At 40.8% G+C, this 24290-nt stretch overlaps 1 long non-coding RNA gene across 1 annotated transcript in view; it reads left to right on the forward strand.

Annotated features, from left to right (window-relative positions):
* The first annotated feature begins 440 nt into the window (after window positions 1-440).
* The window catches only part of LOC136794267 (uncharacterized), a 154141-nt gene continuing 130291 nt past the window's right edge, over window positions 441-24290 (forward strand). The window contains exon 1 of the long non-coding RNA XR_010840792.1: window positions 441-495. This is a non-coding gene — a long non-coding RNA (uncharacterized lncRNA). The remainder of the gene's footprint in view (window positions 496-24290) is intronic.

The following is a 24290-nucleotide window of genomic DNA, read 5'->3' on the forward strand; positions in this document are numbered from 1 at the left end:
AAGTCACCCTGATTTACATCTTTTTTTAATATGCTTTTTCAAGTTGGGAGAGAATGGGGTAGAATAATAGTTATCCTGCTAGCATTTGGGCATTATTTGTACCCTTTATGTTACACCTATAGTAATCTATTACTTGTGTACCCTTAGTGCTTCTGACCATGAAAAATTATTGCAAGTCTTTTTCTTCCCCCACAAAATTTGAGGACCAGGTTTACCAGAATTTGTCCCCCCCACCTGAATATCACTTGTTACATGCAGAGTGAGATAAAAGACTGAGAAAACAGGAACCATGAAGGTCTTTCTGATTTGACCACGGTGCCTGACCCATGGGGATAAGAATGTATTAATGAGAGAGCTCTAACCCAATGTTACACAAAGTAACAAAGCTGTTTTCTTCTTCTTTTCTTTCTTTCTAGCCATGAGGAGTAGAAGAGAATGAGAGTGAAATCAGAGCTGTTGTGCTAGATCACGACAGGGATGAAGCAGAAAGCAAAGGTATGGTGTTTATGAGATAGGCAGAGCCTGACACAGTAATGCCACACTATCAGCTTCATGAAGTGGTAAAGCCGAGTGACACTGATAAAGCAAACTGGTTAGACTGACACATGAGGTGAGGGGGCCACTTCCATTCTGTGGTGTCAATAAATGTTTATGATAACACTTTAATATCATATGAGGACTTCCCTGGTGGCACAGTGGTTAACAATCTGCCTGCCAATGCAGGGGACACGGGTTCAAGCCCTGGTCCGGGAAGATCCCACATACTGCGGAGCAACTAAACCCATGCGCCACAACTACTGAGCCTGCACTCTAGAGTCTGCGAGCCACAACTAATGAGCTGGTGTGCCACAACTACTGAAGCCCGCACTCCTAGAGCCCGTGATCCACAACAAGAAAAGCCACTGCAATGAGAAGCCCACACACCACAATGAAGAGTAGCCCACGCTCACTGCACCTAGAGAAAGCCCGTGCACAGTGACGAAGACCCAGTGCAGCCAAAAATAAATAAAGTTATTTTTAAAAAATCATATGAAACCAATGCCAAAAGAATATGATGTCATTAGAGAAATGCAAATCAAAACTACAATGAGGTATCACCTCACACCAGTCAGAATGGCCATCATCAAAAAATCTATAAACAATTAATGCTGGATAGGGTGGAGAAAAGGGAACCCTCTTGCACTATTGGTGGGAATGTAAATTGATACAGCCACTATGGAAAACAGTATGGAGGTTCCTTAAAAAACTAAAATTAGAACTACCATATGACCCAACAATCCCACTACTGGCATATACCCTGAGAAAACCATAATTCAAAAGAGTCATGTACCACAATGTTCATTGTAGCTCTATTTACAATAGCCAGGACATAGAAGCAACCTAAGTATCCATCAACAGATGAATGGATAAAGAAGATGTGGCACATATATACAATGGAATATTACTCAGCCATGAAAAGAAATGAAATTGAGTTATTTGTAAGGAGGTGGATGGACCTAGAGTCTGTCATACAGAGTGAAGTAAGTCAGAAAGAGAAAAACAAATACTGTATTCTAACACATATATATGAAATCTAAAAAAAAAAAAATGGTTCTGAAGAACCTAGGGGCAGGACAGGAATAATGACGCAGATGTAGAGAATGGACTTGAGGACACAGGGAGGGGGAAGGGTAAGCTGGGAGGAAGTGAGAGAGTGGCATGGACTTATATATACTACCAAATGTAAAATAGATAGCTGGTGGGAAGCAGCTGCATCGCACGGGGAGATCAGCTCGGTGCTTTGTGACCACCTAGAGGGGTGGGACAGGGAGGGTGGGAGGGAGACCCAAGAGGGAGGAGATATGGGGATATATATATGTATAGGTGATTCACTTTGTTATAAAGCAGAAACTAACACACCATTGTAAAGCAGTCATACTCCAATAAAGATGTTAAAAAAAATAAAAACTCACAGAAAAATGAATAATAACAACAACAAAAAATATAATGAACACCTCTGAGGAAATGATGGAATGGTAATTTTGATAATTGGTAATGATAATTTAACTTTTCACTATAACTAAAATTGTGTGGTCTCTTTCTGGAATGCCCTTCATATATATATATATATATATATATATATATATATATATATATAATTTATTTATTTATTTATGGCTGCATTGGGTCTTCGTTGCTGCACAGCTTTCTCTAGTTGCAGCGAGCAGGGGCTACTCTTTGTTGTGGTGCGTGGGCTTCTCATTGTGGTGGCTTATCTTGTTGCAGAGCAGAGGCTCTAGGCGTGCAGGCTTCAGTAGTTATGGCACGCAGGCTCAGCAGTTGTGGCTCGTGGGCTCTAGCACGCAGGCTCAGTAGTTGTGGCACATGGGCTTATTTGTTCTGTGGCATGTGGGATCTTCCCGGACCAGGGCTCAAACCCGTTTCCCCTGCATTGGCAGGCAGATTCTTAACCACTGTGCCACCAGGGAAGCCCTTTGTTTTTTTTTAAATTAATTAATTTATTTTTGGCTGCTTTGGGTCTTCATTGCTGTGCGGCTTTCTCTAGTTGCGGCGAGCGGGGGCTACTCTTTGTTGTGGTGTGCAGGCTTCTCATTGCGGTGGCTTTTCTTGTTGCAGAGCACGGGCTCTAGGTGCTTGAGCTTCAGTAATTGTGGCTCACGGTGCCCTCCATATATTTATTCTGCAGTCAAACTTCAACCCATTCTTTAGGAGACATCCTGATAATACTTTCCTTGACCTGTCCTGTTCTCCCTGTGATCTTACCAGCGCTACCGACATGTTCTGTGTCCCCACCCAGTAGCATCAGCATAGTGTGTCATTACTGTTGGTGTGCCTACGTCCTCTCTAGACTGGGAGTTCCTTGAGGGGAGAGACTTGATTTTCAACTCTGTGTCTCCAGTGTCACAAAGCCTAACATATAGTTGGTGCTCAGTATATCTTTATTCAATGAATGAATGAATACATGCATTCATGCACTTGTGAATGATTGTCAAGGTATCCAATGGGTCCCTCCTGAGCCTATTTAATTTAATTATTTCTTAAGATTTAATAATTTATAATTTTTAATATTAATAAAGAAGATTTAATAATTTCTTCCCTGAAGACCTGAAACAGTTAAGTGGCACGAGAGGTAAAGTGAGATCAGGCAGGTGGAGGTAATTATGAACCTGGAAACTGCTACGGGGTGGATAAGAGAGAGCCTGGTAAATGATGGTAACAGCAGTGGTATTAATGGCACTGATCCTACAGGTGACTAAGGTACCCAGCATACTGCCCCTCTGCAACATATGAAGTATTTTAGGCCTCCAGGGAACTGCAGGTAATCAGCATATTCTCCAAGTCTATGTGGAAATGCCTGCAAATGCATTTGTCATGAACTTGGGTACACAGGCACTTATCTCTTTATTCATGTAATCTTATATTCTGAACTCCAAATTTACAATGAACTCTCTCCATCTTATCTAGACGTACTCTTCACCATTTAGTTCCAGAACCCTGGGGACACATTAGTATTTTATGTAATGTCTCCACCCCGTCATCTTCCTCCAGTTCTTTCTGTTATGCTTGGCTCTCCCTGGTAATGTATCATATTAGGTTGCTCGGTTTCTGTAATTCTTAAGTTCACCTCTTGGTTTCCCTTCTCAGATATTACCTTTAAACTTCTGCTCCCTTTAGCTGATGATTGACACTCTTTTTACAGTGCTTTATAAGTCCTAGTGTGCACAATTGATGTAGCCATTAAAATAAATGGCTCGAAAAAGGAAGAGAAAGTGAAAGAGAAGTGTTTTTGCTAACCATTCACCTTCCTTTAAAGGAACCAGTGAATAAATCCAGTGAGATAGTTTTTAAACACCTCTGTTTTAGTGAATTTATATCATTTAGCAGATCTTTTTGAAAATCATTATATGATGAGTACTGCCCAGTGTTAACTTTGTTTCTTGTTCCTGAATTGCTTTGTACTTCATTTAGGGAACCCCGAAAATTAAAAGATATGGAGTACATAGTGATCACATAGGAAACAGGGATTTCAAATATAAACAAATACAGAAATCATAAAGTGTAAAAACTGAAGAATGTTAATTTTCTCACTTCTAATTATGAATACTGTACAGTTTGCAATCTTGTCTTACTTGGGTCTGTTAATATATTAGTATAGCCTTATTTAAGAAAACTTCTGTTTTAGTGTTTGGGTTTTCACTTGTAATGATGCTTTATAGTACTTTGGATTACAATATCCAAGGAGCTATCTTCTTTAAAGTTTTAAAGATTATAATGGGAAAGATTGCACTGGCTTTCCTTCATAGTACTCACCTTGAAAGACATCTGTTATTATGGCATTTTATGTTTCTGAGGGAATTTGCGACAATATCTCTGTGAAGTACATGTGTATTTATCCCTTGGCTTTAGTTTTCCTTCTGTTATTAGTCTGTTCTCTGCCTCTCTTTGGCCTATTACTTCCTATTCTGTTTCATAAGAATGAAACAATAAGAACAGCATAATGCCACATGCTGTTACTAAAGGAGTGTCATAAGGGTTGACATGAAAAATTTAATTACATCTAATTTTTAACTTTATATAATATCTCATTTAAGAACTGTAACTATTATTATTACGCACTATTTCTGCAGTGTTTTTCCTTCAGGAGTTTAATTTTTAGAATCATTTCCTCTCTCTGTTTAAAGCTACCTTCCTCCTTCCTCCTGTACGGGTTTGGATTACAAAGATCTTATTTAACTTTCCAAATTTATTATTTCTCCTTACACACTCTGATTACACACAAAATGGAAAATGCTGGAAGGCAATCATAGAACTGAAGGTTTTTTTCTCTTCCTTCTCTACCTAGGCTTTGATAACTATGATCTAAGGGAAAAAGTATTTAGTCATTGTTTCAAATATTTTTTGAAGGTTCCCTCCACCTGCCACCCCTCCCTGCCAAGAAAAGTGTATTGCTGCTGCAACTGCTTCTGTATGACAAAACCCAACTAGAGTATAAAAGATATATAGGGGGCTTCCCTGGTGGCGCAGTGGTTGAGAGTTCATCTGCCGATGCAGGGGACACGGGTTCGTGCCCCGGTCCGGGAGGATCCCACATGCCTTGGAGCGGCTGGGCCCGTGAGCCATGGCCGCTGAGCCTGCGCGTCCGGAGCCTGTGCTCCGCAACGGGAGACGCCAGTGCAACAGTGAGAGGCCTGGGTACAGCAAAAAAAAAAAAAAAAAAAAAAAAAGATATATAGGAATGCTTAAGTATAAGATTGAAAATTTGTTTTTCTGGGCCATTTCTTTCTGGAAATTTGAGGTCTCTTTCTGGTGGTCTGAATGTAATGTAAGTATCAAATGACAGAAGCTGAGAGTGATAAAGCAGTTCTATTAGACACATATTTCAATAATTTTCAGCTTCAGTCTTTGGCACTAATGGCTATGATTCTCACTATAACTTGTAAGAATTAATTACCATTCATTCTATTTACGTCCCCAAGTTTCTCCTCCATGATGTAGCATAAAATGAGAGCAAGCTGGTTGGAGGTCCTGGGCAATTTACATATTAGAATAGGTAAAAAATCTTTATCATAACCTCCATTGGACTTCACATGTAAATTTTTCAATGGCACTTCAAAAGAAAAGAGATGTTTCTGGAAATCACATTCTTTGTTGTTAGAAAGTAGAGCTGAAATCAAATGGATGCCCAGGCTCACTGTTATGATTGAGAAAGTGACATAACTGCTTAAAACCTAGTAAAACAAAAGATCTTAACTTTTTTTTGTATTCCTTTAATAATCCTATGAAAGCTTTGCATGATTCCTTAGGAAACAGCATATACATACAATTTTGCATATAATTTTAGGTGATTCACAGACCTCTGTCCTCTCCCCTGCCCCCTCAGGCATTTATGCACATAAATAGTACCTCAGGTTAAAATTCCTAACTGGAAGAGAAGGATTATTCTGGCTCCAATACCTGTTTGTGGGTGTTTTGCTTCTAAGGGGTCTGGGAACTTCGAGGTAGTTTGGTTCCAGACCTTAGACTGACTATGTGAAGTGCTGAGAGTGAAGGCCATTAATTATTAGGGATCTAAGGAGCGAGAGGCCAGTGGAATGCAGTGACTTGGGAGGTTTCAGGATGAACCTTTAAGAATGAGCGAGATATGGGCATCCCTGGTGGCGCAGTGGTTGGGAGTACGCCTGCCGATGCAGGGGACACGGGTTCGTGCCCTGGTCCAGGAAGATCCCACATGCCGCGGAGGGGCTGGGCCCGTGAGCCATGGCCGCTGAGCCTGCGCGTCCGGAGCCTGTGCTCCGCAACGGGAGAGGCCGCAACAGTGAGAGGCCCTAAATGAAAGTTAGAAGGGTCTTCCAGGCTGTATGAAACATGAAATCAGGGTCTCTGGTTTGTTCTTCACTATGCCTAGCACGGTGCCTCCTCTATGCCCCTAGGTTTTCAATAACTATTTACATAGTGCTTTGTGACTTCTACTCAGGAGCCTGAGTCAAGAGAAATGGCATCAACTAAGGGGTGGAGTTCTGTAACCGACCCTCCTGAGACAGTCCCGAAAAATGATCCTTCAGCCCGCTATCATTTGAGCCAATAGAATGAGACCAAGTTTGGTTCAGAAGCAAAAGAAAGCTTTATTCTTTCGTCAAAGAATGGAGAAGTGTGAGCTAGTGCTCTCGAGTACACGCCCCCTCTCCCCCCAACCACGGAAAGGCTGGGGGCGGGGCTGCTTTCTAGGGATCTTGTCAGCGGGAGCGTGGGAGGGAACCGAATTCTCTCTGCGGCTGCGCAGCTCCCGCTCCAGATCGCACGCAGTGCCAGTGCTGCACACGGCCCACCGCCGCCATCTTGAGTTGCAGTATCCTGTGCGGCACTTCTGCGCACAGTCTGCTGAGGTGAGGCGTCTGGCGCAGCCATTTTGCATGAGGACCTTTGACCCAAAGCTCTGCGTGCCGGGCCTCTGTGTGCAGCACCCTATGAGCAAGTGAAACTAGACAAAGCACAAAGGAGAAGAAAAAGGTGAGACTTTATTTTACTACCCAGATTCTATTTTTATTCCCCAGGAATTGTTAATGAGCTTTGCTGGTGACAAATCTCTCCGCTGTCTTTTGTCCTGCTCCTTGAGGGGAGCTGAGGGGTGAAGGTCCATCTCATTTTGGGTGTCGGTCCTCATAACCCTGGGTAGAGGAATAGAACTCCCAGCTGCCTTTAGATATGTTTGGCTGTCTCCAGGCCTTAGCCCAACTGTTGATATCCCCGAGCACCACCATTTGTCTAACCTTTTGGAGACAGAGGACAGCGGACAATTTAAGATACATGGCCCAAATATTAGCAAGAGAATAATGGTCATATATCAAATTTGTCCTAAAAATGCAAGCGTCTACGTCTTTTTTTTTTTTTTTTTTGTGGTACGCGGGCCTCTCACTGTCGTGGCCTCTCCCGTTGCGGAGCACAGGCTCCAGACGCGCAGGCTCAGCAGCCACGGCTCACGGGCCCAGGCTCAGCGGCATGCGGGATCCTCCCGGACCGGGGCACGAACCCGTGTGCCCCGCATCAGCAGGCAGACTCTCAACCCCTGCGCCACCAGGGAAGCCCCCGCGTCTACGTCTTTTGCCTGTAGGCAAAAGTGTACCCTGATGTTGAGGCTCACTGCCATGGCTCAAATATATCCCTGGTCACACTTCTGTTGTTTTTAAGAAGAGAAAGCTTCAGGTCAGAGAAAGATGAATGGCATCTACATACTGGAGGAGGGTTTCCTCCTCCACGTGTAGATCTTTAGCTAAAGTTTCCCCAGAGATGACGGCGAAATTTTTGAACACTTGGGGTAGGACTCTCCAGCAGAATTGTTTTCGTTGTGTGTTTGGGTCCTGCCACTCAAAAGCAAAAATTTCTTGTGACTCTGGGGCTAATGGAATACAGGAGAAAACATCTTTTAAATCTAATACAGAATAACAGGTCCTAGTGGATAGTTGAGTAGCCAGCAGAGTGTAAGATTGAGGACGACTAGTTGTATATCCCAGGTGGCTTCACTGACTGCCCTGAGGTCCTGTACCATCCGGCATTCCCCACTGGGTTTCTTTATAAGGAGAAAGGGGTATTACAGGCTTATTGGCATGGTCTAATGAGGCCCGGGTCGATTAGGCCCTGTATAATGGGGCCAATGCCCAATAAGGCCTCCTGATAGAGAGGACACTATTTTCTATTGGTCCGTGTTTGTACTACCATGGGACTGGCTCCTGCACCTATTCCCCCCATCCCTGGGCCCAGACTTCAGGATTTACTCCCAGGACGTGGACTTGCTCTGTCCTAGGAAGTTTGTCCTCAGCCATTAACATTATCATCTTGTGCCCTTGTCTAAGGGGATGACAGTCTCCAGTTTGTCTCCCATTAGGTGACCCCCAATTTATGTAAGATATCTCTTCCTTGCAGTGGTATAGGGCATTCGGGAATATACAGGAAGGAATGGGTAAAAAAGTATGTTCATCCAACTTGCATTCTAATGGCTCCACGAATGCCTGTTCTTGAACCTTCCCTGATACCCCCATAATTTTACAACCCTTGTGACAGAGTTTGCCTGAATCTGGTGTTCAGAACCAAATAAGTGGCACTGGTGTCGACTGAGAATTTGACAGGCTTTCCCCCATGTCCAATGTCAGCTGGGGCTCTTGGGGGTCATTTGAAGTACCAGCTTAGGAACCCCATGGCCCCATCATTCTTCATTTATTTGGACCATCTGCCTTTGAGGGTAGTGGCCAGGATCTTCCATTTCCATCCCCCTTTGGCGGCGGTGAGGGCGTTCTCCTTTTCAGTGTCCCTCTGGTTTACATATGGCGCAACGATTGGGTCCCAGTTTCCTTGGGTTCCTCAGCCTTCCTGAGGGGCCTGGGGCTCACTCATTAGAGTGGTTAGTTCAGATTCCCATGCTGACTGGTTGACATTGGAGGGCAACAGCCAGTAGGTGGGCTTGCCTCCGGGCTTATTTATCCTCTTACTTTTCCTCCTCTATACCTTGGTTATTAAACACCCAGTAGGCAACCTTGACCAGTCGAGAGGTAGGGGTATCTGCTTCTATTTCCAGTTTATGACGTTTACACCTAATGTCGGGGGCACTTTGGCAAATGAGATATAACCTCAGGATTGCATTCCCTTCTAATGACTCCAGGAGCTGTGGTAGTAGATTTAGAGGCTTTCCCTGAGGTGCTCTAGGAATCCTGGAGGGTCTTCAGTTGGCTCCTGATTGATTTCCTTTATCTTATTCCAGTGGACAGGTTTCTTTCCTGCTGCCTGGATTCCCTTTAGGATTTTATTTTTATAATGGGTCAGCCTCTGTCTTCACCTCATTCTCCATCATCTGGGTGGTCCCAGTTGGGTTTGTTATCTGGGACCACTTTCCCTGGTCTGAAAATAGCATGACCTGCATTGTTTGTGTTCTCTTTGTCTGGTCTTTTCTTCCCCTGTTAGGAGGACATTGAGGAGGCTCTGGGCATCAGCCCAGGTAGGTTCATGGGTCTGAAAGATTCCCCTATTCAGATTCAGGAACTCCTCTGGATCTTCCCTCAACCCCTTACTATGAGACTTCCAGTTATACAGAAGTGGTAAATTGTTGTATACCTGGCTGAACACTCCTTCTCCTTCTCCTGCCTCAAAGGGAGTACTTTTCCTGATGGGCTTTTGGACTGTGGCTGGTAATTAGTCTTGCTTAGTGTAGACGGCTCCTCGGGCCTGTGGCCCAAATCAGGGTATATTACCTCAGTGGAGGGGAGCCACATCCCTTTTGAAGGCCTTTGTTCTGATAGAAGGCTGTAAAAAACTGGACATAGAGGATTTTATCCAATTTATTTTGTCTCTGGCATAGCAGGTCCAATTGTAAAATGATGTTGTAATTTAGAGACCCATCAACGGGCCACCTTTCCCCACCTCTCAGCCAGATTGGGGCCAGGCTGTCTAACTACCGAAGAGGGTGGTTGGAGTGATTTGTCGGCATGCAAATGCCACAAGATTTGACCCTAATAAGATTTTTGGTTCAGGAAATTTGGAACCAGCACCAAAATGTTAATGGGTTTCTTAAAAGACCAAAATAGGAGGCATCCAAATGGCATGGACTCTGCTGGAACTGGGGGTCTCCCTTGAACTTGTAAGGGCCTGTGCTTGGGATAGTGAGTCCCTCCTCAGTTGGAATATCCCACGGCAGGTTAGATGGGACTGCCTCTGGCCGGAGCAACTTAGCCACGTTAGTTCCTGACCAGCTTGGTCCATTAGGGGGTGGCACAGCTGTCTGAGGAGGGGGTCTTCTCTTTCCTCCTTTCAGCCGAAGAGGAGGAGTTTTCAAACTTCCTGCCAGGTGAGAGTTAAAACATGAGGGATTTCCATGGGGTACTCCCCAGATTGCTGGAGAGGAGAGCCTGTGGAACCTCAGTTGATAAAGAATCACCCAAGGTTCATCTCACACGCAGTGGGGGAGGAGAGATCTGGCAGTGGGTGTTTCCTGTACTTGCCAGCAGCTCACAGGGCTTCCTGATAATGGTGTTCCTCGTCTTGTGAGCAGCTCACAGAGCTCGCCTGCACTTCAGAGAAACTAGTGCTGACTGGAAGAGGTCAACTAGTTGCATACCTACCTTTGGACCCTTTCACACTCAGGTGTCCCTGATGCTTTTCCCTGAACTTGGATCAAGTGTCCTTCTTCCGTTTTGTCAGGTAGTCCTTATTACCTGGGCCTTTACCCAATCTTGCCTATAGGTCCTTGGGACTGGCCACTTTCTTTTATCAAACCAAAAGTGACTGTCAAGAATGCTACTGTTGGGCTTCCCTGCTGGCGCAGTGGTTGAGAGTACGCCTGCCGATGCAGGGGACACGGGTTCGTGCCCCGGTCCGGGAAGATCCCACATGCCGCGAAGTGGCTGGGCCCGTGAGCCATGGCCGCTGAGCCTGCACATCCAGAGCCTGTGCAAAAAAAAAAAAAAAAAAAAAAAAAAAAGAATGCTACTGTTGACCCCTGGAGGTTGGCGAGGAGAGCATAAAGCCCTGGTGTAGCTGCTACTACTGCCTTGTAGAGGGGTCAAGAGTATAGCACTACTGGTGAGCCAGAGGGCAAGTCTGCCATCCCTCCCTCTTGTCCATAGGTCCCCACTGTTCCCAGGCATCTGGTACCGCAGGAAGGCCATCCAGAGGCAATGGACAATGAGTTTCAGTCTTTGATCCCCAACAGTGCCACAGTATGATTCCCTCAAGGGGGCACAGTCCAGATATCTCTGGGGGCCAGGCTATGTGGACACCATACCTGGGTATTGGGTTGCTGGGCAGAGTTGCTCTGAATTTGGCTGAAGGCTGCTTCCTTTCTACCCTGTCAGAGTTACTCAAAAATCAGAGTCAATCATCCTCACACAAAACTCCCAAAGCCCCCGCTGTCCTCCCACTAAAGCCAGGATGAGCCCAGAGCCTAGGGAATAGGTACAAGCAAAAAGGCCACCGTCTGTCCCTTTGTGGCCAACAAAATTTTGTTACCACCCTTTTGAGTTGGGTGCCAACAAAGGTCCTCCTGCCCAGTGTCATGTGAGCCAATAGAACAAGACTGACTTTGGTTCAGAAGCAAAGGAAAGCTTTATTCTTTGATCAACAGATGAAGAGGTGTGAGCTTACGTTCTAGAGTACACCCTTTCCCTGAAAGGCCGTAGGTGGGGCTGCTTTATAGGATTCTTGTCAGTGGGGAGGGGAGGTGGAGTTCTTGCAGGTCAGTTGCAGCTGTGCTGCTCCCTGCGCTCCACAAACAGCGCTGGGTGCATGCACCATCTCTGCACATGGCCCACTAAGCTGAAGTGTTGGGTGCAGCCATTTCGCACTAGGAATTCTGGTCTGAAGTGCTAGGTCTGAATGTGGCACCCTGTGAACAGGTGAAACTAGACTAAGCACAAAGGAAAAAGAATGGTTAGAGTTTATTACCCAGATTCTGTTTTTATTCCCTGGGAAAGTTCTACCTGTGCCTCTGATTCATAGTGACTGAGATAAATGTTGGTGGCTGGTCTAGATATCTCTGGTGATCAGTTGGAAGTATGGAAGTGTTTTATAACAGTTCTTGGGAGGTCAAAGCTGCAAAATTAAATGTCTTAATTTTATTGCTAAGGAACTAAGAATCAGCAGATGTGATATATCCAATATTTTATGATAAATAAATTCTGATAGCCCTTAGGACTAGAACTTGTAGTGGTGATTCCAAATCTGAAAACTAACTCCTAGACCTAAATCCCCCATAGCAGTGGAGGAGCTTCTGTATCTATTGTGGCTCCTCTAGCTTACGGTTTCCACCTGAGCACTGGACCTAATTTCCCTGAGTGAGGAGGAAAGAAGGAAAGGCTTTGTGGGACAACTGAGTCGTTTTTCATTTTGACTTTCCCTGTTCTTTCAGTACCATTTTAAAAGGAGGTGTTATCATCAAACCAGAACCTGCTTCGTTCACAACCCCACCCCTTTTCTGGCCTCCTCTTCCCACCTATACTCATGTGGGCTCTCTACCTGCTGAGTCATCACAGCACAGCGGTGAGTCAGCTTGTGGCTTTCCTTTATTCCAAAATGTAAATTAAGCACTAGCTATTATTTAATTGAATCCTGAGTCACCAGTGGGCATTTTTGTTTTCCTTTCTGTATAATTTCCATATCTATACATATATTAATGTCGAAAAAATTAATCAGTATATCTAAGAAAGAAATGGAAAATGTTCTTTGAGTCAAATTGAGGATTATAACCTGGAAACAGCATCTCAGAATGCTCCAAGAACTGTTCCACTCATTAGAAGTCAAGGCACAGTTATATAGTTTTTTGAGACAGAGGGCTGTACAATAAATGACATATTATTGACAGTTTACACAATCCAGATCTAAGCGTCATTGTGGCCCCTTACAAGATCAGGAAGGGATGTTACCTTTTAAGGAGTTGTCTTGTTGATGCTTGGAGAATGTTGCTCTTTGTGGTTTGGCAGGCATTTCTGCCCATGGGGGAGGTTCGGTTGATGCATAATGCAGGTACACAATGCACAGTAGGAGGAAGAGAGGAGGCCAAAGGGAAGAAAAAGTTTAAATTTTTCTTGTCTTGCCATGAAATATGAATTTTATTTCACATTAGTCTGTCTTACACACATAACACAAGTGCCAATGAAATTTCCCCTTTTTAAATCCTTGACTTTACCCACAATAGCACTATGTCTTTTCACTTCTTATTCCTTCCTGTTATGAAGAAAATGATCATGAACTGAAGTGCTTGAGGTCCAACATGTCCATAATGAAGAGAGTGGACTGTATCACCGTCCAGCCACATGGCACGTATCTCTGTGTGTGTGTGCACGCACGTGCGCATATGTGCACATGCGTGCATTTCCGAACATGTGAGTGTGGTGATGGTGATACCTCCTTTCTCAGACTTCGTGGTTCCTCAAAGAGGGACAAGAACCAGCATATTGCTCCTGCCCTCCCTCCACCTTCTCAGAGGAGGATTGCCTTTGCTTAATGCTGAGTTTGGGATAAGGAACTGGGAATGCATACCTCACCTCTTTCCTCCGTTCCTTTGTCTTGGGATTTGCTTGCCAGCTGATAACTCTTCATTCTGCCCTCCATGTCACCAGCTGGGCAGGGGCTGAGTTCCCTCCCCTCTCCATGCCCAGCTCAGAGAGACAATCCAAATCTGAGGTTGAGTATTAGGAAGACTATGGTTGCCATACATTCATGCCACATCCATCATAAGGGTGATTTTTTTTTTTTTTTTTTTTTTGTCTCTGAATTGCTGTACTCTTCTGCCTATTTCAGTTATAGAAACTGGGAGAGGAAAAACAGCATAATTTGCTCACCTTCTCATACACCCAACAAAATAGGCTCATTTTTAGTCATTATAGATTTGGATCACATTACTCAGCCGCTTGTTTTGGAGAAGCTCAGAGTAAAACCTGTTGAAAGTGGACTGTATTTGGTGAGAAGCCTGTGAATTTGAAATTCTGATTTTAGGTGCAAAGTTTATAATTTTTTTTTTAACATCTTTATTTGAGTATAACTGTTTTACAATAGTGTGTTCGTTTCTCCTTTACAACAAAGTGAATCAGTTATACATATACATATGTTCCCATATCTCTTCCCTCTTGCATCACCCTCCCTCCCACCCTCCCTATCCCACCCCTCCAGGTGGTCACAAAGCACAGAGGTGAACTCCCTGTGCTATGCTGCAGCTTCCCACTAGCTATCTGATTTACATTTGGTAGTGTGTATATGTCCCTGCCACTCTCTCACATCGTCACAGCTTACCCTTCCCCCTCCCCACATCCTCAAGTCCATGCTCTAGTAGGTCTATGTTTTATTCCTATCCTACCACTAATCTCTTCATGACATTTTTTTTCTTAGAGTCCATATATATGTGTTAGCATACGGTATTTGTTTTTCTCCTTCTGACTTACTTCACTCTGTATGGCAGACTCCAGGTCTATCCACCTCATTACAAATAACTCAGTTTCATTTCTTTTTATGGCTGAGTAATATTCCATTGTATATATGTGCCACATCTTCTTTATCCATTCATCTGTTGATGGACACTTAGGTTGCTTCCATGTCCTGGCTATCGTAAATAGAGCTGCAATAAACATTTTGGAAGGATGCAAAATTTTTGCCTCACATTTTAATATCACTGAAATAGGAATTCATCTTACAATAGATGGCATCTTAGCATTGTGTCATAGATTAATTGGTGATGCTTTTCTTAATAATACTTGTAGTTAATGACATCCTAGTTTTATTGAAATACAGTAAATATTAATTTACTATAAATCAATACCAAAATTTAAGACTAGCTTTCTAGCCTTATATAAATGCATTACACATATTAATCCTTAAGCATAAATCCAAATTTCATGAACCTAATATATCCTAACATGATCATTTTAAATACACAAAGCTATACTGAGCATTTTTCATTCAGTGAAAGTTCCAACTTGAACCTAAGCTGGGATTTAACATGTCTGGGCATGTTGAGTGAACCTGAGCCTGCATATGAGATGTTAACATATATGAATTTATATGTATGGGTGCTCTCAGAGGAAGAAGAAAGTTCTGTTTTGGTGTCTGCAACTGGACACAGGTGTATCAGTTGGGTTCTCTAGGAAGCAGCACTGAGAAGGAGTTGGAAGTACAGTTTATTGGAGAAACATCCATGAAGGATAAAAGTAAGAAGAATTGTATTGAGCAGGGAAAGCCTTCAGATCTGACAAAGTTTTGGCCAACCCACCAGGGAGCTCTGGAGCAAAGATTATCTATTAGATTGTGTCCTCTACTGAGCAGAAATGTCCTGGTTAGGGCTGCCCAAATAGAGCACAGTCTCTGCTTGAAAGCTGAGGTGGATTCTGAACATGCTACAGCTGGAGACTCAGCAAACTGAGCTCCTTGCGGGTAAACTATCTTTCTTGATGGGGAAATCTGAGAACTGCCCAGGATAGCACAGTGTCTGTCTTAGGTAGCAGTTCTGATCCAAGGACTCATGTCTGAATCCTGTAGTGAGAGTTGTGTCTACAACTATGTAGGGTCTGAGATTTTACCCTACTTGCAAACTAACAACTTAGCCTGGCACAGTGTCATGGACACTGACAGAAGACATGAGACTCGTTGGTTAGAGACAGAGATCTGGGCCTACTGGATTTGTTTGCTTTTACATTGGTTAAGAGACCTCTCTTCTCTGTGCAAAAGGAGGACGATTCAAAAAAAAAGAAAATTTTCTCTCTCTCTGTGTGGCCTTAGGAGGGCTTGTCCAACACAAGTATTACTCGTGGCACAGTAGATATCATGGTTGCATGTTTCCACAGGGTGATGCAAAGAGGGCTAAGTGATGTCTGTGCATGCAGTGGGATGTGTTACAGAGGGAGACCTCAAGCCTAGGGAATCTGAGTCTGTTATAATTGCACAGAGCCTGCCTGATTTTTGCCTTTGCCCCAGAGGACAGTCAATAAATTTGCCCTTTGCTCCAGAGGCAGACACTCTATCTTCCACAGCTTTTGGCTATGCAAACATCCTTAAAAAGCTAATCCAGAACAAAGGCAGCCACTGTCTCTGCTCACAAGATGTGCAGAAATGTGAGAGACCCAAGGGGAATTGTCTCCAAAAAGGTACTCCAAGCAGAAGCTTAAGGGAGTATTTTCATAAGTGGCTCTGGAAGATAAGCAGCGCAAAGTAGAGACAACTCTGCCTGGTTTTAAAGTGATGTGTTGGCACATAGTAGGGAGAAGGGCATTCTTCCTACTTCTTGCAACAAAAGCAACTTCAGCTCAGAGAGAATTATAGGGGAGGCCATGCCATGTAGGCACCTGGAGAGTTTGCAGTTAGAGGAGCACCGAGAAACAGCATTATCGACATGAATATCAGCTCTCTCACTGACTTCCTCTCTCAGTGTTTGCCTGTAGTGAGTTAGGCCACAGCCTGAAAACAATAAGATTGTGAAAATTCTGGAGATACTCTTTCAGGACATTTAGAGATAGTTGGGCAGGGTTACAAGGGCTGACTTTCATGAGACTGATTTCTGTTGCCTTTGCAGGTGAGAATAAGAGACAGAAATCTGAGATGTGATCATTACTATTATCCTGCTAGTACCCAAATGCTGGGGAGACGTGCTTAAAGAAAGTCAGGTCCTACCAGTCATGCTTATTCAGTAGTTCTCATGAGCTCTTTGATATATGAATGACTATATTTAGTAACTCTTTTCAGCCTAATTATTGTTGGCAGTGTATCTATTTCCATTTTTGGACCTTAACCCTCCTTTCTCCAGAATGCCTAAGGAAAGACTGAATAAGCAAATAATTTCATCTAGGTTAAAAAAAATTAAAGATTTAGAATTAATGAAGGAATTTCTCATTCATTTTCAAAGCTCAATTTCAATATTTATCAATATTTCAATATTGAAATATTTTTGATATTTATCTCTCCCTTGAAGCTGGTTTATTCTAGATCACTGTGGTCTCTTCCTCCTTCAACTCATATAACTAATTCTAGGAATGGCAAAACTGTTTCATCACATATACTTAATCAGTCAGTTGGGAGTGAGTAGCAGGAGTACTTTGTTGAGAACTGTGAGATCATGTCCCAACTCCTGGGAAAGGCAGCCGCGGGCAATGTGGTTCACAGCGTTGGCACAGAGGGGTTGCAGATGCATGGTATATATTTAATGACACTCACCCAACTAGTTTTTTAAAAGCTCTTCCACAGAAGACAGTTTTGTTTTGGTTTTTTTTTTTATACAGAGCAATGAAACTTCATGAAACAAGTTTTCTTTTTCCAAACAAGTTTTGAAAATGTTGCAAAGTATGAAACTCTTGAGAATTCACAATGACCATTACCATAACAAAGACTAAAAGAAATTGAGCATTAAAGAAACCTGCTTGAATATATGTAATCTAGAATCTTCAAAAATTTTTTTTACTCCATAATATCCTAACAAACTAGTCATTATATAACACTCTGTGATAAGTTTTTTGAATTCTCTTGTGTAGAAATATAATTCTTGAATTATTTACTTTTTTGTGTGTTTGTTTCTCACTGCGGCTGAACTATAAACCTGTAGAGAACAGAGGTTATGTCCTAAAATTCTTGAATGCGTCACAGACCTTAAATCAATGCCATGTATATAGTTAGAATTCAACATGTATCTTTTTGATGTCTTAAATAAGTTCACCATGGTAATAATGATGGTTATAGATACTTCACCGATTCACTGGTATATTCCCAGTGCTTAGCATGTTGTTAGAACTGAATTAAAATGTATTGCTAGAATTGCGTGCTAAGACAGATGAAGATGCTAAGATAAATCAGTTCTTGAAATAAAGGAGCCTTGAAGTTTTTGAGGCAATTAAAAATTTTTATTTATTTTAATTTTTTTCCAATCTTACTGAAATATAATTGACATATAACACTGTGTAAGTTTAAGGTGTAAAATGTGGTGATTTGATACACATATAATGTGAAATATTTATCGTAATAAGGTTAATTAAAACATCCTTCACCTCACTTAATTTCCATTTTGTTGTTACTGCTGTGGTTGTGGTGAGAGCATTAAAGCTCTACTCTAGTGTCAACTTTCAAGTATACGATCCAGTGTTGTTAACTGTGGTCACCATGCAGTACCTTAGATCCCTGAAACTTACTTATCTTAAAACTGAAAGTTTGTACCCATTGTCCAACATCTCCCCGTTTTCCCCACTTTTCTGCCCTTGGCAACTACCATTCTACTCTCTATTTCTATGGGGTTGGTGTTTTTAGATTCTATATGTAAGTAAGATCATATGGTATTCGTCTTCTTCTGTCTGACTTATTTCACTCAGCGTAATGTTGAGCCAACTTTTAAATAAAGATAGTGGGCTCATGTTGCAGCAGAAGAGAATGAAGTAAGAATACAGAGAAGAACCTGACAGTGAGTTTGGCTTCCCTGAAACTGGTTATCTGAGAGGGGCACCCCATCTGGACTGAACTAGCAGTTTACTTGGATGCTTGTGAAGCAGTATAGCAAGTGGTGAAGTGCGTTTTCCTGGTTAGACTGCCTAAGCTTAAGACCTAGCTCTGCTACTTGCTAGCTTGCTAGATTAACCTCAAGTTAATCTCAGTGCCTATCTAGAAAATGGAATAAAAAGAATGCCTACCTTGTAGGGTTATTGTGAACACTAAATAAGATATTTAAAGAATTTTCACAGTGTCTGTTCCATGTAGTGGGCAGAAATAAATACAAGTAATCTATTATTCTTGCTAGGGTAGATTAAAAAAAAACACAGAAAGCTCTTTGAAATTTTGAATAGCAATGTAGTATAAGTCTTTTTTCCTTGATGTTTTCACGTGTCTCTTTTTTCTCAATTTTTACACTCTTGTTGTATGCTATGTCTTGTATAGCAGTATGATCAGTCAAATTTCTACAATAAATTAAAGTCAGATTGTAATGTATGATTTTACTTCAGGGCAAAAACCATATCCTACACTTTTTTGTATCACTTGCTGAGCCAGCACAGTACTTCCTAATAGTTATATGCTCAATAAGTGATTATTAAACATTACATTGAACTGTTTCAAAAATATATCCAACATTAAAAATAAATAGCTTCCAAATATCATTGTGAATTAAGAGGTAACTGGTTCTTTTAAGTATGACAAGATATGTTAGCTGGCTCGATAGCTGAATTGCTGCTTTGTATATTTTCTTATAGGCATACTTTCTTAAAGCTTCTGTTATTTTAGATATTAACTATTTCAGTATAAATTTCTTGGAGCCTACTTTTAGAGTTGTTCTGTTCTCCAACTCCCAAGCAATTAATTGCATATATAAATAGCCATTTTTCTCTTTTTTCTATTTAAAATTCATTATTTATTTCCTTCAACAGTACCAATAATTCTTTCAAGTTTAATACTGTCAGGTTTAGAATTATGTATTTTAAGACAGTTCCTCAATTGTGTTAGAAAAATATCACAGATGATTGTAACAAAGATTCTTAAACATCCCATTTGTTTCTCATTACTTCTGTAGGCTATTTAGGCTTTACTCAACTTAGACAAAGCATGGATTGAGCACCACTTAAGTTTTTTCATCTTCCCTCATAAGCCATGAGGTCTATTTTGGAGCTCGGCTGGAGGATTGTTCCTCACAACACTGTTATTCTTCTTGGACAAGAAAAATAAAGCTAGGAAAAAATAACTTGAAAAACCTCTTGGATCTTTACTATGATTTAGGAACTTGTTATATCTGTAAACCTCATAGCAATCTATGAGGTGAGTACTAACATTATTTTGCCGAGGAAGTGGAAGCCTAAGGAAGTTAAGAAATTCATCCAAAGTTAAATTGCTAGTAACTAGTTGCACTGGGATTTAAGCCTAAAGGTCACTCTTATCCAAGTCTTAACACTACTCTATGCCACCTTTTTTTTTTTTTCTTTTAATTTTTGGCTGCACCCTGCGGCATGTGGGACCTTAGTTCTGTGACCAGGAATCGAACCCGCGGCCCCTGCATTGGAAGGCAGAGTCTTAACCACTGGACCACTGGGGAAGTCCCGGCCCTATGCCATCTTTTACCCATAACTTTTGACATGGTACAGACGGTCCCCAACTTACAATGTTGTGCTTGGACTTACAATTTTTTGATTTTACGATGATGCAAAAGTGATAACGCATTCAGTAGAAATCTGAATTTTGATCTTCTCCTGGGCTAGTAATATGCAGCCAGATACTCTCATGATGCCTTTGCCGCTCCCAGTCAGCCACGCCATCACGAGGATAGACAGCCATTATATTACAACCATTCTGTTTTTCACTTTCAGTAGAGTATTCATTGTATTGAGTAGAGTATTGATTGAGATATTCAACACTTTATTATCAAATAGGCTTTGTGTTGGATGATTTTGCCCAATTTTAAGCTAATGTAAGTGTTCTGAGCATGTTTAAGGTAGGCTAGGCTCAGCTGTAATGTTCAGCAGGGTAGGTGTATTAATGTATTTTCAACTTACAATATTTTTGACTTACAATATTTTCAGCTTATGATGGGGTTATAGGGGTGTAACCCCATAGTAAGTCGAGGAAGATCTGTAGTATTATCTTTATAGTTAAAATATGAATGAATAAGCAACAGTAAGCCATTTTGGACTGCTCAAACTACCAGGACATTGGAATACCTCCCACTTTTCTTCATACATACTCCAACTCCTGAGTATGTTTAATCTTAAAAAGAAACAAAAATGTTTCACTGTAACTTTATAAAAGCTATAATTTGTTCTACAGACTTGAGTCTAGTTCTCCTGTTTACACATTCACTCAACACCTACTGAGAACTCCCATTCATGTTGAGTCAGCTAATAAGGTGCAGAGATAATTCTAAAGTTTATGAATAAGAAAATTGGAATGACTACCATCGTATAAATCTTTCTTTTAAAGCCAGAATTTGAGGTTTAAATAAATGGTTGTCTTGATTACCTACTGATCCCCCTGTGAGAGAAAGTATTTATATCTTTGACTCATCTGAGTCTTATTAGTCATCTATAAAACAACTAGAACATAATGAAGAAGAGGAAGAATTGTTTATGTTATAAAGTATTTCAATAACATGTATTTGTCATTATCAAAAGTGTGTACTTTTATTCAGTATTAGTTTTTTCCATGAGAGCTCTAAGCTTAAACTTGGCATCCATCTGGTAAGTTTTCTGAGAATGTTATTGTCCTCAAAAAGCTCACAAAATGATAACTTGGAAAAAAGAAGGCAGAGACTTTTGCTCTGGACTTTCCACCATATGATAAGAAGATTCTGCATAAATCCTGTTGAGAAAATTTTCTTGCATCACTGAGCTTGCAGGAAGAAAGGAAAATCTCCAAGAGCCCCAAACATACAAACACATGAAGAAGAAAGCAGAAAAAATAATCTGTGACGTAAAATTGGAGGAATGAGTAAGCATCTGTGAACAAGCAGGGTTACACTGGTTGTAATGCCAGAGCTAAGATAAGGAGACTAAGACTTAGGTATGTAACAAAGTTGAGTGGCTGATACCAAGACTCCCAGATTAAGCTGTGGATCTTGGAACGGGCTAGAGTGTTCTCAAGTCAGTAGTGCTAACTGGGTCTCAGAAGAAACAAATTTAATTCTTTTCTGGATGATAGTATATTCAATTTAGGCTCCTGTGTTTTTCCAAAATATTGGAGAGCAGGGCCTATTAAGAAAGGTGAGAAGTGGTAGAATCTTCCTGCTCTGAGTTGAGACCCTTTTGATTTAGTGTTCCTTTTTCTCTTTCTTACCTTCTTTTCTTCTTTTTTTTTAATAGTACCATAGCTACACTCTAGAAGTAGTAGTGAATGAGAAATGAAGCAAACCCTTGCAGGGACTGAAACCTAGCTTGAAATAATTTCAGTTTCTAAAATTGCATTAAAGTGACCCCAGATTGTTAAAGCCCTTAAACACTTGCCAAAAGAGATATCAAATCTCTCTTTGGGAAGATAATATAGGCCTAAATTTAATTCTAAAAATTTTTATATATAATATCTGGCACTCAAGAAAATAACTAATTACAGGGCACATAAGTTTATAAGAGAATATGATCAAAATTTAAGAGAAACAATAAATAATGGAACAGATCCACAGTGGATCCAGAAAATGGAGGTACCAGATACAGATTTTAAAGTAACTATGCTATGTTCAAGAGAATTTTAACAGAGAATGAAACTCTAGAACTAAACACATTTAAAAAAAATCCCTGAAAATAAGAATTCAATAGGAGTATTAAACATACTCTGGACATCAGATTAAATCCAGCAGAAGAGAGAATTAATGAATCAGAAGATAGTTTGAAGAAAATATTTTTTTAAAGATAGAAAATAGATAAAATATTTGGGGATGCTGAGGGGATAGTCTGAGAAATATTTAACACATGGATAATTAGAGTTCCTGGAGGAGAGGAGAAAGAAAATAAAGCAGAAGTATATTTGAAGTGATAATGGACTTTTAATTTTTCAAAAATGATTAAATACATCAAGCCACAGATTCAAGGTACTTTATGAAACCCAGGTAGGGTAAAAGCAAAATCACACATAGGTACATCATAGTAAAACTGGTGAACTACAAAGACAGAGAAATACTTAAAAACAGCCAGAAAAAAAGTTTTTGTAGCCCCCAAAGGAATAAAAATAGGATTAACTCTCTAAACTCAGGGTATGTAGCTAAAGCCATGTTGAGAGAAATTTTTGGTTATAGATACATATACTAGAAAAGAAGAAAGATTAAAGTTAATGAGTTAAATAGAAGCATGGAAGCTAGAGGACAGTGAAGTAAGTGCTGAAAGAAAATGACTGCTAATCTAGAATCCTTTTTCCAGTGAAAATTTTCTTTATGAATGAAAGTGAAGTAAAAGCATTTTCCATTCAACCCCAAACTGAGAATATTCATCATTAGCAGCTTCACACTAAAAGAAATGCTAAAGCATGTCCTTCAGTAAGAAAGGGGGAATGATTCCAGACAGATGATTGGAAATGCAAGAAAAAGTAAAGAGCACCAAAAAGAGTAAATATGTAGGTAAACCTAAAGAAATGGTTACTGTTAAAATAATAATAATAATATTATTATCTTTGGATTTTAAAATATGTAGAGTTAAAACATGTGATAACAGTGTCATAAAAATCTGGAGTGGTAGATATGAGGTCCTGTATTGTCTTGGAAGAAGTAAAAGTACTAAATTATTTCAGACTCTGTTAAATCAAGAATCTATGTTTTAATCTCTCAGGGTAACCCCTATCCCAATAAAAAAAGAACAATAAAGAGGGTATAACTCAAATAGTTAATTATTCAAAGAAAGTAAGAAAAATCAACACCAAATAGTGACATGTTTAGCTTGATTCTCTGTGGAGAGAAAATTTACTAAAAGTTAATATGTGCTACACCAGAAAGCATGTCTCAACACATTTAGAGGGATTAAAATAAAATAGAGTATGCTCACTGACCATAGTGGAATTAAGGTAAAAGTCAGTAAGGTAAGTAGAAGATCCCCTAAAATGTTTGGTAAACAAACAGTATGCCTCTAAGTAATCTGTGAGTCAAAGAAGAGATTGTAATGGAAATTAGGAAACATTTTTACATGTTAAAAAAAATACTACCTGTCAAGCTCATGGCATGTAGCCATACTGAAAGACAAATTTTTAGTTTTAAATATGTATATTAGAAGAGAAGAAAGGTTAAATAAGTTAAGCATCTATCTCAAGAAGTTAGAAAAAAATAGCAAATGAATTCTGAAGAGAGTACAGGGAGGATAGAAATCTTAAAGAGAAGAAAAGAAATCAGTGGTAGATTTTTTAAAAATGATAAAAATCAACAAAACCAAGAAGTGGTACTTTGGGAAGAATAATAAAATTGACAAACCCATTATGAGACTGATCAAGGAATAAAAATGAAAAGAGAGCGAGAAAGCAGAGATACTTAACACTAGAAATGAAAAGGTGATGTTTCCACAGATCCTGTGTATCCAGCTTCATGCCAGTAAATTTGAAAATTTACATGAAATTAACAAAGTCCTAGAAAAACATATTAAAACTGACATAAGAATAAATAGAAAATTTGAACTTTTTTTTTTTTTTTTTTTTACGTACGCGGGCCTCTCACTGTTGTGGCCTCTCCCATTGCGGAGCACAGGCTCCAGACGCGCAGGCTCAGCAGCCATGGCCCACGGGCCCAGCCGCTCCACGGCATGTGGGATCTTCCCGGACCGGGGCACGAACCCATGTCCCCTGTATCGGCAGGTGGACTCTCAACCACTGTGCCACAAGGGAAGCCCTGAACATTCTTGAAT

Source organism: Kogia breviceps, chromosome 5 (assembly GCF_026419965.1).
Source record: "Kogia breviceps isolate mKogBre1 chromosome 5, mKogBre1 haplotype 1, whole genome shotgun sequence".
NCBI lineage: Eukaryota > Metazoa > Chordata > Mammalia > Artiodactyla > Physeteridae > Kogia > Kogia breviceps.